The sequence below is a fragment of the Carcharhinus amblyrhynchos genome, chromosome 7 (assembly GCF_965287045.1).
Source record: "Carcharhinus amblyrhynchos chromosome 7, sCarAmb.v2.hapA, whole genome shotgun sequence".
NCBI lineage: Eukaryota > Metazoa > Chordata > Chondrichthyes > Carcharhiniformes > Carcharhinidae > Carcharhinus > Carcharhinus amblyrhynchos.
The window spans coordinates 30330137-30346343 of record NC_137330.1 but is presented as its reverse complement, the minus strand read 5'-3'; the positions used below and the strand labels follow the sequence as shown (position 1 = coordinate 30346343).

At 40.5% G+C, this 16207-nt stretch overlaps 1 protein-coding gene and 1 pseudogene across 1 annotated transcript in view; one reads left to right on the top strand and one right to left on the bottom strand.

The window, feature by feature from the left end:
• sntg2 (syntrophin, gamma 2) overlaps positions 1–16207 on the bottom strand; it is a 221215-nt gene that overhangs the window by 126741 nt on the left and 78267 nt on the right. The window lies entirely within an intron of this gene.
• Positions 6829–7084, top strand: LOC145345434 (large ribosomal subunit protein eL28 pseudogene; annotated as a pseudogene).

The window sequence follows — 16207 nt, the reverse complement described above, 5'->3', positions numbered from 1 at the left end:
TGGTGCTATATCAGAGATGCTATCACCAGTAATTCAAGCGCAACGACCTTCAATCTTAAGATAACTTCTTGTCAGAAATAGGATCTGCTGCCTCCATGAACATATTAAAAATTTACAAGTTAATATTTTGAACTACCCAGTGATGCTATGAGGGAGCATTTTCCTCATTAAAATTCAAGAACCACCTTAGTAACCTGTTATTGGTTTATAATGGCAATATAGCAAAAGTATTTTTCTGTAACTTTACACAACCAGACACAGATCTTCATAGCGTATTCATGCAATGCCACATAACAGTCGTTATGAAATGAAGCTTAGTTTGCCTAATGAATGATGCCATCTGCAAAACTGACATTTTTCTGGCATTAAACTGCTATATCAGAGTATATTATAGTCGCAATTCAAACCTTTTTGCTATAATTCTATTCATGTTGTCAATACATCTAGCCTTTGATTTACACATGTGCAAAGTTCATTACAAACTTAAGTGAAAACATAATCAACATGCCTTTCTGAATTTTCTAAATTCCTTCAATTCCTTGAATCAAAAAATACATTTCCTTTCTTTAAGCGATCTTTCTATATCTTTCTTGATTTTCTCTTCTGCTTCCCTGATTCTAAGAGAAAGATGTAGCACATTCATCATGAGCTAAATAAATGCAATCCTAATTCTTAACTTTTGGCTTTCTCTTCCTAACCTCTACTAATGCTTTGTTCTTCTAGCCTACGTGCCAAACTGGTGCCCATTTCTGCCAGTTGATGACAGAGTATGCCTAACTTCACCACACTTATGGTCACAATCCCATTGAGCAATGGAGAGTTGGGGAATCAGATTTGAAAGTTCTAGAAATCTCCTCCATTGTTGACCATTTATGGTGACAGATTCTCAGTCTTATGGTTATCCTGATATAACTCAAGCTATAATCTCTCAAGCTTCCAGAGTTACAGAGTGAATATGTCAGTAAAGCTGTAGATTTTTGCAGAGGATAAGTTTTATATATAAATATGCTCAGGAGTCAAAATAAAATATTCTTTGCACCAAGCTGACAATTGGAAATCACTTTCAATAGAATTTCAACTGAATACAGTCATTGCAAACTGCACAATACTATAAATAATACAAACTTGGGAAATTCTACAGACTTATTCATGCTGAGAAGAGTAATATGATGGGATTATCGTTTAGTATGATATGCAAATGATGACAAACGCTACTATATGATTCTGATTGGTATGCTGCACACATAAATCCTTATTTTAAAAAATGTTAATGGTACTTACAATGGCATTTCAAAAGTCTAGTTATTTGACTAATTTTCATGATGGTGTACTGCCTGGAATTTTCGTAAGGTTGTCCAGTGGGCGATGGGCTGAACACCCAGCAAAATGGCTTACGTCATTTAAAAAAAGGCCACTGATGTTACCAGACTCCCCCCAGGTTGCTGCTGATTTTTCACCGAAGTGGTGGTGAAGGATCAGGAGAGGCCCCAGGGTATTTCATGCTCCATCTGTTCAGTAGAACTCACTCTTTTTACAAGAGAAATGGTTTACAAATAAAGGTCCATACATTTGTAACGCCTATCCATATTACAAATTATACAACGAGTTTGACAGTTAAATAGATACATGCATAAGTATCAGGATTGGTCGACTCTAACCTTTAAAAAGTTGACCTGAGTATTAAGCTCTTACCTGCGCACTTTTGAAGTTTGTTTATTAGTGTCACAAGTAGGCTTACATTAACACTGCAATGAAGTTACTGTGAAAATCCCCTGGTGGCCACACTCATGTCTGTTCAGGTACACTGAGGAAGAATTCAGCATGGCCAATACCCTTAACCAGCACGTCTTTTGGACTGTAGGAGGAAACCGGAGCACCCGGAGGAAACCCATGCAGATGCAAGGAGAATGTGCAGACTCTGCACAGTGAACCAAGCCCGAAATTGAACCCAAGTCCCTGGTGCTAAGTACTGTGCCACTGTGCTACCATTAATACCTCTAGTGATTATGCAAAGCACATTTGAGTTTAAAAGAGAGGAATTAATTTTATTTGATCATAATAAATAATTAGCTGAGATATAAAATCATTTTTGTAATGTTTACTTACCTAAACAATTTCTCAGTCATTTTTATTATAGTATGGATATTGGAAAGTGATATCTAAACATCAAATTAGAGAACACTATGTATGCTAGCACATAATGCAACTGAGATAATCGACTCTTACCGAGTTAATAACATCTGGGACTATCTTGGTCATGCTTGGTTACAAACAGCATGGCTTCTGCATATTTCATTCAAAATTCAGATTATTTTCAGTGCTTTGACCATGTATGAACTAAATGAAGAGGATCATGAAGGATTAGTGATTTGCTAAGTTTTCAGATTACAATGAATCCTGCCGGAAAGACCATCTATACAGTCAGACCACGTATGTCTGTTCCAATAATAAACTATCAGTGCCAGGGGACCATAGTTATGCTTTCTCCTTTGATGGACAGATATGATTTTAGCACCATCTGTGGTAAGTAAAAAAAAATGCTAGCCCGGCCTCAGAAACTTAACACTTAGATATCCATGCAAGAGAAATGATCATTTATCCATGTTATTAAGGCAGCAAATAAAAGCAAAATACCATGGATTGCAGTTCTGTAGAAGAATCATATGGACTCAAAACATTAATTCTGTTTCTCTCTCCACAAACACTGCAAGACTTGTTGAGTTTATCAAGCATTTTTTGCATTTATTAAGATAGCATTTGTGTACACTGAATGGACTAATTGTCCAAGTCACAAACTTCATTTTAATCGATTCCCTCTTGCCTTATTTTTCCTCTTCTTTAAAACTCTCACCAACTAAAATGCTGCTCACTTCCTCATGTCCACCACCAGTTTGGATACAACTTGAATGCAATTTATTCACGGACCTCAACCAAGGCTGCTGTGTAAACTTGCAGTCTGAAAGTGGCCATGTTTCAATCATCTCTCACTGAGAAACATTTTACATTTAGTCAAAGCCCAAGGAATATAGTGTGGAAAACTGGAGGTAATTCTCACCACACCACATCACATCACCGCGTCAGCATATTTGATACCATGCCAAATTTTTTTTTTATTTTTGCAAATGATGAACAACATGCATGAAGCTTGATGGAATATGGCAGGACACTAAGCTGTTGGAACAGCAAAAAAAGGCTATAGCTATTACATTGTTGAGATGGGCGACATGGTAGCATAGTGGGGGCGGCACGGTAGCACAGTGGGGGCAGTACGGTAGCACAGTGGTTAGCACTGCTGCTTCACAGCTCCAGGGACCCAAGTTCGATTCCTGGCTTAGGTCACTGTCTGTGTGGAGTTTGCACATTCTCCTTGTGTCTGTGTGGGTTTTATCCAGGTGCTCCTGTTCCTTACACAGTCCTAAGATGTGTGGGTTAGGATGATTGGTCATGCTAAAATTGTCCCTTAGTGTCCTGAGATGTGTAGGTGAGAGGGACTGGTGGGTAAAATATGTAGGGATATTGAGGGTAGGGCCTGAGTGGGATTGTGGTTGATGCAGACTCGATGGGCAGAATGGCCTCTTTTTGTGTGGTAGGGTTTCTATGATTGTCATGTTTTTATAATGATCAAAAGGCACTAATTACTCATCATTAGAGGTTGTGAATTTATTGATTTAGAATACTCCCATAGACTGGAATTTTCCTTAGCAAGACTGCATTTAAAAAGGTTGTCACTCTCAGATGTGACATTGCAATGTGTAGGTCATGCTTGGTCTACATTTGTGCCACATGACTTGTCAAACTGCTGGAAAACTGGGCATTTCCTTGGTGTTTGCAGGTGGCCATATCTTCCACATGTTTTGTGAGGTTTGAGTTTTCAGTGAATATGTCAATTATTCACTTGGGACTTGTAAACTTCATTAAAGAAATGCGGATAACTTTGTAAAATGAGCAGGGACTCCACATCTCCTGCAATGCTGGTTTCTTTACTCATGACTGAACATCCTTTCTTCATTCCTTTACCTCCTACATATCGAGCCTTTTGAGTTTAAATAATAGACTTATGTTGCAACTTTGCTAAATGCATTTGATAAGCTTAGGTGCACCCTTTCATAGAGTTTACCACGGGTCACTTAATCTGCCATTCTTCAAAGAGGTCCAGGAGATTGGCCAAGCAGGATAAATCTATACTGACTATTAATTAATAGGTAATTGTACAGTTAATCCTCATGTTTACTCCATAAAATAATTATACTGATTTACTTGGAGCATGCTTTTCTATTATGGGCAGCATATTAGCCGGTTTCCTTTTTATTAATATCACCTGTGCTTATATGGATAATAGCACCACATTATATAGAACATAGAACATAGAACACTACAGCACAAACAGGCCCTTCGGCCCACGAGTTGCGCCGATCACATCAACACCTATCTATAACCCCCAATCCCATAAAACCCCATATACTCATCCAGAAGTCTTTTAAAAGACCCCAGCGAATTCGCCTCCACCACCACTGACGGCAGCCGATTCCATTCACTCACCACCCTCTGAGTGAAAAACTTACCCCTAACATCACTTCTGTACTTTCCTCCCCGCACCTTAAATCTGTGTCCTCTTGTAGCAACCATTTCAACCCGGGGAAATAGCCTCTGAGAATCCACCCTATCTATTCCTCTCAACATTTTATAAACCTCTATCAGGTCGCCTCTCAACCTTCGTCTCTCCAGGGAAAAGAGACCCAGTTCCCTCAACCTAACTTCATAAGGCATGCCTCCCAGTCCAGGCAACATCCTTGTAAATCTCCTCTGTACCCTTTCAATAGCTTCTACATCTTTGAAGGGAAGTAAATCATGCAATCCAGCCTTAGTTTCACTTTTGCTTTTGAATAGAGCGTATCACACACTGTTCTGATGCTGATGTCTTCAAGCTTTCTACCTATGTAGAATCATGGAACTCTTACAGTGCAGGAGGCGGCAATTTGGCCCATTGAGTCTTCACTGACAACAATCCCCACCAGGTCCTATCTCCGTAAGCCCATATATTACCCTACTAATCTCCCTAACACTAAAGGACAATTTAGCATGTCCCATGAAACTAACCTGCATGTTTTTAAACTGTGGGACGAAACTGGAGCACATGGAGGAAACCCATGCAGACACTGGGAGAACATGCAAACTTCACACGGGCAGTTGCATAAGGCTGGAATCGAAACCAGGTCCCTGGTGCTGTGAGGCAGCAGTGCTAACCGCTGTGCCTATGTATACCCATTCTCACGTGCCTCATCCAAATAAGTTAACCCACAACATTTTTACCCAATTACTTATGAGTGATTGGCACATTTAAAACATTGTGACATTACATCAATCAGTACTTCACACAAGTCACCATATTCTCTTTGTATTCTCAGATAAGTAGTATCACTTCCTTGAACCTTGATTAATTTACTCAGGCTAGGACCTCCTGTAATTGGTATTTCATTTTGCACTCACACTCCAGCAATAGAACTGATACAGGAAAAACAAAAAAAAATCAGAGAAAGTTGATCAATTACGTGTTAAAATCCAATTCATATCCAAAGCATTGACTCAGATTTCCAAGTAATATTTGCAGTTTGGCACAGCTGGACAAGTCACAGACCTGAAAGGTCAAATCTGTTCCACTCTTCACAATCTTGCCTCACCTGCTCAGTATTACCAGCATTTTCTGCTTTTATTTCAATTTTCCCAAAAGTAGATGCCAGAAGTAGTTGGGAGTGATTTAATCTTTATCTGGATTGCCCTCTCATTTTTATCTAAAGCCAGAAAAATTAAGAATTGTGTTTTCAACTAATGAACAGACCGGGGTTTTATGAATTAATTAAAGTTTGCTCACCATATGTTTTAAGTTTAAAGTTTATTTATTAGTCATCACAATTAGGCTTCCATTAACCCTGCAATTAGGTTACTGCAAAAATCCCCTGGTCACCACACACTGGCACCTGTTCTAGTACACTGAGGGAGAATTCAGCATGTACCTAACCAGCATATCTTTCAGAGTATGGGAGGTAACCGGAGTATCTGGAGGAAATCCACACAGATACAAGGAGAACGTGCAGAGTCCACACAGTGACCCAAGCCGGGAATCAAACCCGGGTGCTGCGAGGTAGCAGTGTGAACCAATGTGCCATATATTGGTATATGCTTTTCTGAGCTGCTCATCCCAAGAAGGAAACCTTTGTAATAAGGTGTCACTCAGGAAAAGAAGCCTAGTTTGAGAATACATGGTGTTAAAAATGTGTTTGATAAATGATAAACTCAGGGAGAGATTAAAGACATCTAATGATTTCAGATTAACAGAATACCCTTGAGAGAAAGGGAGGATACTGGAATTCTTCGAGCCCAAATTTTCTCATGTCACAATACTGGGAAATATCTCTCCCCACTGCTACAGTCCCACTATAACCAAATATCCTTGAAGTTCTGGAAGAGTCTGGCAATTCTCTTGCTGGAGATGGGTCCTCCAATGAACTTGCAAATATAATTTTAATTATACTGCTAATCTGAATTTGGTAAATAATTCAATGTACCATTTCCATGCCAGAATAAAGTTTTTCTCACAACAAAAGCAAGATTAATTCCACAGAGAGAAAATATCAGAAAATTTTCTTTGTTGTACATGGCCTGGTGTAGCACAGTGTGATTCCTCGTGTAGCTAGGGTTGTGTCCTAAAAGAAATGGTGGTCGGGTGTGGCCAGTTTGTTTACACTGCATAGTATATTCCAAATTTCTGTGTGGTTGCACTCCACTCCTTCAGTGGAACATTAGGGTGGTGGAGTGGAGCAGGGGATCACAATGTCAGCTCATCTCCAATGGATGATCATTTGCAACTGCTCCAGCTCCCTCATTAAAAGGAACAAGGAGGTTTATAACACTGTGCCCAACAATCTGAAGGCCAGAAACTCTTTCCATTGCAATGGACTTATGGCAAAACTGTAGGTGTAGAGCCAGCAGCTGACGGAAAAGGAATGGTGGTCATCCTCAAGAAGTGAGTGGGTCAGCGTAAGCCAGCGACATCCTACGAAAAGATCACCATCAACAAGAACGGCCATGCTACACCGAACAGTTGGCGACATATCATTAGTAAGAACAAGTACTGAAAAGATCTCCGCATGGCTGCACTTGGCCATGCTAGTGCTTTTCTGAAGAATCAGAAACCAGTTATGGTCAAGAAGAAGCGCACTTGTGCTACCAAGAGTGCATAAACTTGTAAAAGATTTGACGTGGTTCACAATAAAGGAGAGTGTTAAGTAAAAAAAATGTTTTCTGACCCCATGTTAACTCAAGTGTTATGTTACCTTGTAACAAATAACTGTTGTTGACTTCCTGTGAAAGGCCAGTACTGTCGTTGCAATCTTAGATATGGATGCTGCCAATGAAGAATATTTATCTGAGTGTTTTGTATATCCTTATGGTTGACATAAAAAATTAATGAGTGATATTAATTTAACCAATTTAATCAAGAAATGCTATTTCATGATTTCAGTGCACTTCCCCACCTCTACCTTCTTCAGCCACAATGGGCTGCCCTCCATTAGTAGTCAACTGCAATTTTTCAACCCCCAAATGCATATTTTATTTACCATTACCTAATAACTGAGTGCGAAGGGTCAAACAGATAATATAGGCTGTATTGACTGCAAGAAACTACAAAAGATCATGAATATAGCCCAATCCATCACACAAATCAGCCTTCCACACGTTGACTTTGCCTACACTTTGTTGCCTCAGAAAAGCAGCCAGAATTAAGAATCCGATGCACTCCAGACACAGTCTCTTCCATCGGGAAAAAGATACAAATATCTGAATTCATGGACCAACCAACTTAAGAACAGCTTCTTCCTTGCTGCTGTCAGACTCTTGAATGGACTTACCTTGCATTAAACTGATCTTTCTCTATACCCTAGCTATGGCTGTAACACTACGTTCTGCACTCTCTCCTTTCCTATGTACAGTATGTTTTGTATAGCGCGCAAGAAGCAATACTTTCCTATATGTTAATACATGTGACAATAATAAATCAAATCAAATAATTGAAGAAATAATTTTAAAAAGATGGGAGTTTAAGACATGTTTAGTCTTTGACGAGGATGTCTGCAACATTTCAAAATGATGAGCACCCACACCCATTTTGGAGATTCACTTTTATACTTGGTGTGCAAATTGATCTTCATTTATGGATGTATTTTTCAAGACTTCAAAAGTTCAGCTAAGACACCAACAACTACAGTATTTTTCTAGATGTGGATGATTAATTCACAAGGTTCTTTTTGGAAGAGTTAAAGGGAATGAATAACGATTTGTCTCAAGCTCTTCAATTAAAATTTCTTAAAAGCAATGTGGGTTCATTAATCTCTGTTCTTAACATGCCTATTTATGAAGCCCATGAGACATGATCGACAGTTCAAACAGCAGTGCCAAGATCTGTAAAAGTCATCTTGGCCTCTCAGTATCTATTTCTCTAACTTTGTTCAGTCCAGCAATGGTGACACCTGTAGTCTCAACCAGCCTACTTTCCAAAGGTGTGTCAATGAAGTCACATGTGCATTATTTAACATAGTCACTAACTGTCTTAAACTTCTCCACTAACCATATTACAGGAAAGACCTAATTGCTCTCTCGAGTACAGAGGAGATTTAAAGAACGTTGCCAGGCTTAGAGAAGTGTGGCTACAAGGAGAGATTGGATCAGTTGAGGTTATTTTCATTGGAACAAAGAAGGCTGAGGGATGACTTGATAGGGGTGTATAAAATTATGTGGGGAAGAGATAAGAGTAGACAGGTTAAAATTGCTTCACTTGGTGAAGAATTCTAGAACCGGGGGCATGGATTTCAGATAGGTGGCAGTAGGTGTAGAAGGGACATCAGGAGGAACCTTTTTTTTGCACCGAGGGTGGTGGGTGTCTGGAATCCGTTGCTGGGATTGGTAGTGAAGTACCTGGATCTACACCTTAAGTGTTGTAAGCTACAGGAAATGGGCTGCATGAAGGTAGGATTAGAAGAACACCTGGATGCCCCCAGGCTGAAATGGACAAGATAGGCCAAATGGCCTCCTTCTGTGCTGAAACTTTTCTATGGCTCTAACAACAATACAGACTTTCAGTCTGACACTCAATTCGATGTTATGGTTCCGACCACTTGTGTGAAATGCCAATTCCTATCTGAGCCAGTCTGGATTTTAGTGGCAGTGCCAAAACTGGTATGTAATTTGCAGCTCAAATGCAAGGCATTTCTGGAGCCATTGAACTGCTGCCATCTGAATGCTGTATCATAGTTGAAAAGGGTGGGGAAGAGCAAGGGAGTGACTCCCAGGATGAGCAGAGCTGCACTCCCCATACTTTGCACCAGCCACTGACAGAAGCAATGCAAATACAAAGAAACTCATCCTACAATCATATAGCTGATGAGCTTAACATTTCTATCTTACAGCAGTACTTCAGACGTGTTGACTGATTGGAGATTCCTTGGTATTTCATGAATAACTGTTGATGACTGCCTGCTCCTCAACTTTATCCTGCAAAGAAGCCTTAGAATTGTCAAACTGATACTGATGGAAAAAAAAACAAGATGGAAGTGAGAACGGCGATGCAACGTTAATACCAGGCATTAATTCAGGGTGATGCTTTTTGAATGACAGAGCTGCCCAGTTTCAAAGCTGCAATCTATGGGTAAGAGATTGGGTTAGTGCCCCCATTGGTGTTTGAACACAGCATCCATAGCATGTTTGCATGCTTGTGGAGTGAATCACAGGGCATGAAATTAATAAGGGCATTAGTGCAGCAAGAGTAAATGTTCACCAACAATATGCAAAGCAGGCATGATGCGGCAAGAGTTAGCATGCAACACTAATTTCACTCTAATGGTGCCATTTTGGAGCTCAATATTCCAGCTAATGGCCTCCCTTAACCACACATAGCTGAACATCTGTTCTAATCAGCAACGCAAAAGACCCCTACCAGCTATATAAAGGGATCATCAATAAGTGATAAGTTGCTCTGCATGTTGCAATGTTTTTACAAGTATTTGGCGCTTTGCATAACTGTTTCAAGTTGCAAAGGTCTACAGGGAATGATGTAGCAGGTGTTGATGGACTTTTTGATGACAGTAAGGTTTCTGATCATACTACTTTCATAGAAATCATAGAATCACAGAAGCCCTACAGTGCCGGAGGCGGCCATTCGACCCAGTAAGTCTGCACCGTCAACAGTCCCACCCAGGCCCTATTCCTATAACCCCACATATTCATCCCACTAAACCCTCTAACCTACGCATCCTGGGACAATTTATCATGGCCAATCAACCTAACCCACACACCTTTGGACTGTGTGGGGAAACCAGAGCACTCAGAGGAAACCCATGCAGACATGCAGAGAATGTGCAAACTCCACACAGAGTGGCCCAAGCCACAAATTGAACCAGGTCCCTGGTGCTGTGAGGTAGCAGTGCTCATTACTGTGCCGCCCATTCTCACTGATGTGGGAGTCCTACTTGTATTCCCCTTGGAATAGCGCATGAATTAACTGGTGGTAGAAAGTTGAGGAGGGCTCTCAACAGGGGGCCATGCCTGTTTAGTGTTTCCAACTCTCTTAACTGAAGCTCAGTGCAGAACTCAGGTGGCACTTTCCACTCTTGGCCCAGAGTGCTGACCGAGGTGAAAAAACTGGTGTGCAGCTCATTGGCTTTTCTCTCCAGACATTCCAGTGTTCTACAGAAAAAAATCTGGTGGCATGGTGCATGCCATCACATTGGCAGAGGGGTGCTGGAAAAAGCAAGTATCCGGGAATCCTGATCTCCAAACTATCACCCACCTCCCCACACACATACTTGGAGAAAAACAGACAGAAGGGACACTCCAGAAGCATAAGTGAACCCCTCCCCCCAACATATACACATACACGCAACCAATAGTGCCCCAGGGAATAGTGCCAGAGAGCTGTGTGAGGGCACTGTCTAGGCATGTCCCTCTCCTCCTGGGGCTATACTTGTGTTCTCAGCAGATTCCTTTTGTGGGAAAGCAGTTGTAAACAAAGAACAATACAGCACAGGAACAGGTCCTTTGGCCCTCCAAGCCTGCACTGACCATGTGCTCCCAACTAGACCATCCATTTGTATCCCTCTATTCCCAGTCTGATCATGTGGCTATTTAGATAAGTCTTAAATGATCCTGGCATGTCTGCCTCAACCACTTTGCTTGGTAATGCATTCCAGGCCCCCACCACCCTGTGTAAAATACATCCCCGTATATCCGTATTGAACCTTGCCCCCGCCTTACCTTGAACTTGTGACCCCTTGTGTTTGTCATTTCTGACCTGGGGAAAAGCTTCCAACTGTTCACCCTATCTTGTGCCCTTCATAATTTTATAAACTTCTAATAGGTCACCCCTCAACCTCCATCTTTCCAGGGAGAACAACCCAAGTTTACTCAATCTTACCTCATAGCTAATACCCTCCATACCAGGCAACATCCTGGTAAATCTTTTCTGTACTCTCTCCAAAGCCTCCACATCTTTCCGGTAGTGTGGTGACCAGAACTGGACGCAGTATTCTAGATGTGGCCGAACTAATGTTTTATATAACTGCAACATCACATGCCAACTTTTATTCTCTATGCTCCCTCCAATAGAGGCAAGCATGCCATATGCCTTCTTCACCACCTTTTCCACACGTGCAGCCACCTTTAAGGATCTGTGGACTTGCACACCCAGATCCCTCTCTGTGTGTCTATACTCCTGATTGTTCTGCCATTTATTGTATAGCTTCCCCCTGCATTAGTTATACCAAAATGCATCACTTTGCATTTATCTGGATTAAATTCCATCTGCCATTTCTCCACCCAATTTTCAAGTCTACCTCCTTCCTGCTTTATTCTCTGACATTGTTCATCACTATCTGCAACTCCAGCAATCTGTGTGTCATCTGCAAACTTACTAATTAGACCAGCTACATCATCTTCCAAATCATTTATATATATCACAAACAGCAGAGGTCCAGGACAGACCCCTGTGGAGGTCACAGACCTGTTACAGACCTCCAATCAGAAAAAGACCCCTCCATTGCTTCCCTGTCTTCTATGGCCAAGCCAGTTCTGTAGCCATCTAGCTAGTTTGATCATGTGAGATTTAACCTTCTGCACCAGCCTGCCACGAGGGACCTTGTCAAATGTTTTACTAAAATCCATGTAGATGACACCCATGGCCCTTCCCTTGTCAATCATTTTTGTCACCTCCTCAAAAAATTCAACCAAATTTGTGAGGCATGACCTCCCTCATACAAAACCATGTTGTCTATCACTAATGAGACTATTCAGTTCTAAATGTGTATAGATCCTATCTTTAAGTATCTTCTCCAACAATTTCCCTTCCACGGACGTGGAGCTCACTGGCCTATAATTACCCGGGTTATCCTTGCTACTCTTCTTAAATAACGGGACTACAACTGCCAACGTCCAATCCTCTGGGACCTCACCTATGTTCAATGAAGAAACAAAGATTTTTTTTAGAGACCTAGCAATTTCATCTCCTGTCTCTCTCAGTAATCTAGGACAGATGCCACCTAGCCCTGGGGATTTGTCTACCTTAATGCTTCCTAAACACCTAACACTTCCTCCCATGTAATTGTGATTTGTTCTAATGGGTCTACACATCCCTCTGAGACACTACCAATCAATGTGTCTCTCTCCTTTGTGAATACTGATACAAAGTATTCATTTAGGATCTCACCTACTTCCTTGGGTTCTAAGCATAATTCCTCTCCTTTGTTCTTGAGAGTTTTGACTCTCTCTACAACCCTCTTGTTCCTAATGTATGTATATAATGCCTTGGGATTCTCTTTAATCCTGTCTACCAAGGACCTTTCGTGATCCCTAAACTTTGCCGACATGATGGCAAAGGGGCAATTCCAAATGTGGGGGTGGAAACAAGATGATACAACAGGGAAGCCTGTTAATTGTTGTGAAATTTATTGAAATGAGGATCCTAACCTTCTTGGGCAAGGGACACATTGCGCCACTGTCGGTCCACAAATACCTTCAACCCTGTTTTTCATTCAAGTTCAAACAATTGCACAGAAATGCTCAGTATAATGTTCACAATACAATCTTTGATTTAATTGTATGGTATGCAAGTGTAGTTACTGTGCTTTTGAACTGTCTGCAACATCCAACACCCAATTTCTTATTTCTTCTAAGTGATCGTGTGCTGCTGAATGTATAGCTTCTGTCGGCTGCAGAGTTCCTTGACAGATTACTGGGATTCCGTGGTGCACAGAGGTACTAGCGCTGTGCACTGTATTGCCATTGTGGTCATCCTGCTCCAAGTATTTTCAGGTCGATCTGCTGGCACTTCTGCAAGGATCTGTCAGCAACTTTATTGTCAAAATAACTCAGTCCACAATCACAGCTCTCAACTTCGCTCTCATTCTGTCCGACAGGCAGTCTTGGAGTTTGAGCAACTCCACCTCAAGACTTTTTCTAGATAATCTCCCAACGTGGTGAGGCTAGCCAAGAATGCCTTTTGAAGATTTAGCCCAAAGCCTCTGGAGAAGCATTCGTGAGAGATGCAACTACTATTCTTTTGATGTGTGCCGCTGAGGTTTCCACTGCTGATGCCACAGGAGTTGCCATATGCTTCCTTGCAGTCTGCTATGCAGATGAATCTTTCATCCATGACTATAGAGATCTAGTTAAGTCAATCTCCATACTCCTTCTTTGACCTAGCAAATTCTTTGACATGAATACAAGTTTCTCATTATATGTAATCCTGCTCAGAAATTGATCTCGATTTACAAATAACTTCATATCACTTGGATCCCAAGTGGTGCAGCACTGGCAGAAAGCAGGTGTATTTAGCAAGTGTCTGACTTTGGGCAACACCGACTACTTGCTTTCCCCCATCAATGTACTGTTAGTCATTCTTTATTTCCTTTCCAATCCCGTTGTCTCATGGTGTTCATCAAAGGTGGCATCTCTGATACAAGATGTTATGCAAATAGGGTATCTGAGGCAACAGTTTGGATGTATGAACTTCCTCTGGGCAATTGCCCTGCATAGGAAACTATCCACATTTGTGACTTAAATCACAAACTTTAAATGATTCTGATTATTTTATTTCAATATTTACCCAGAAAAAGTTAGAAAACTAAAAACTCCTCCTAACTTCTGGATAACTATTATACAGACCCAAACCAACCTCTTTTAGGACTCCTCCCACACTCATGAGCCCCCCCCCGTAGTCTCCCTCGAGCCTTGACTACTTCCACCCCCCCCCCCCCCCCCCCCGCGGCAAGAATTCCACCCATGCTCATCAAACAACAATTTCCAAATAGAAACTTCCCTATGGGACTGGCCCCACTTTTGCAGGGATTTCTCGTCAACCCTATTCCTCCCAGCTCTCCCCTTTTCCCTTCCAGCCCCCCTCGCACCCTGGAGGGAAGTTGTAGTCTCCTGGATAGGTGAGGCTGTAACTTTGATTACAGTTGCAAATTGACCATGGAAAAGGAATTTATGTGGCTTTGCTGCAAGGTCTCTTTGTTTCTCAGCCTGGTGACAAAACCAGAGCATCTTTGTGTTTCTAGGGCTCATGATGAAATGCTTTTTTCCCTCCATGTGACAAAGCATAGCATGGCACAGCAATATTTCATCAGCAGTAGTTTCCCAACTCTATGGTATCGTTGCATTGCTGTTTGTCGTCATTAAGTGTTAGGTCTAATTGTTAATTGCCCCACTGTACAGTGTGGGAGGTAAAGTATAGAATATATTATTAAGCTACAGCACAGCAAAAAGAGGGGTTAATGAGCATACTTGAAAATCATTAGAAATTTATGTAAACTCTTGATCTGCACATTAACTTACAATTTCCAGGCTGTATCTATACTCTTATGTGACTATATTTATACAACATTTGTGTATTTGAATTCCAATAGGTGTTTTGAGACAATTAGAAAAGTAACAGATTATATTAAACAACTTTAAAACTTAAGCCTCTTTTTCATGTAGTTTACAGAATTGGAAATTTTACTTTGCCAAAGCTGCTATAACATATCTTCCTAAATAAATAGCACTTAGTTTTAACAATGCTGATTCCTGGATTCAATCATCCCTTTGTTTTTTGTTAATAAGTCTTTAGAATTAAACAAAGATCAAACCTTTTCAACAGGTTCACAAAGTAGTGTTACTGATGCTCAAACTTTGAGCTTTCACAGCTGTCTCAGTTTTCTAAAAAAGGATGTAGCCATATGGTTCAATTGGCAGCGAAAACAAAGCACAGACAAGAAAGCTGTAGGCAGGACAAGGAAATTGGACAGATGTGAGAAAAAGTGCTACAGGCCATTGAATGCTTTGCCAAAAATATCTTGAGATAAAAGAAAATCTGCAAAATCCAAATGCATTCCTTCAAAAAGCTCAAATATGAACTTGGTCTTAAAATCATCAGGCTTATTCCCTTTAATCATGTATGTTTAGAGTTTGAATAGACATTGACTTGCTAAGGAAATGAAGAGGAAATGTTTTTGAAATTAATATTGAGATATAACAAATGACAATGAACAATTGGATCAAATCGGTCTGTCCCTTTTTGACCCCCCTCAGTTTAACACAATATCCCTCAATGTCTAGTGCATCGACCTATTTCTTGAACTGCTAGCTTCAAATCTAAATTGAGAGAAACATTGTGGAACGGTGTGACTGAAGTACCACAACGCATGGTTCCAAAAGGCAAAGCTCCAAGGTGGGTAACCTATTTATAAACTCAGTAAGTCAAACTATTGACCTTTGTGTAAAAACAATCTACCTCATTCCTTCTTCCTGTTAAAATTTCCAAGTTATAATTTGATAAGAACAAAATGTCATCAATTGACATTTGATTTGCTTTCTTGCTCAGTTAAACAATTCAGTTTGTTCATGCATGCCACTCATGAAAAAATTAAATACAGATTCCTTTGTTTAAATAATGTGTAGTGCAAACATTCTACAAATTGTTTGCGCAGTGAGTAACTCATAGGAGTAAAAAACACAGGATGCTCAAAAATGGAAGATTATGCAATCCAGTACATGTCTAAATGTGATATCAGGCAACTAATCTGATGCTTGCAATATGCAAAATTATGAGATTTCTATTAGCATGGAAGGGAGATTAAAAATGGTCCTAATGTGTGTTTAATGTTGGATAGTAAATGGATTA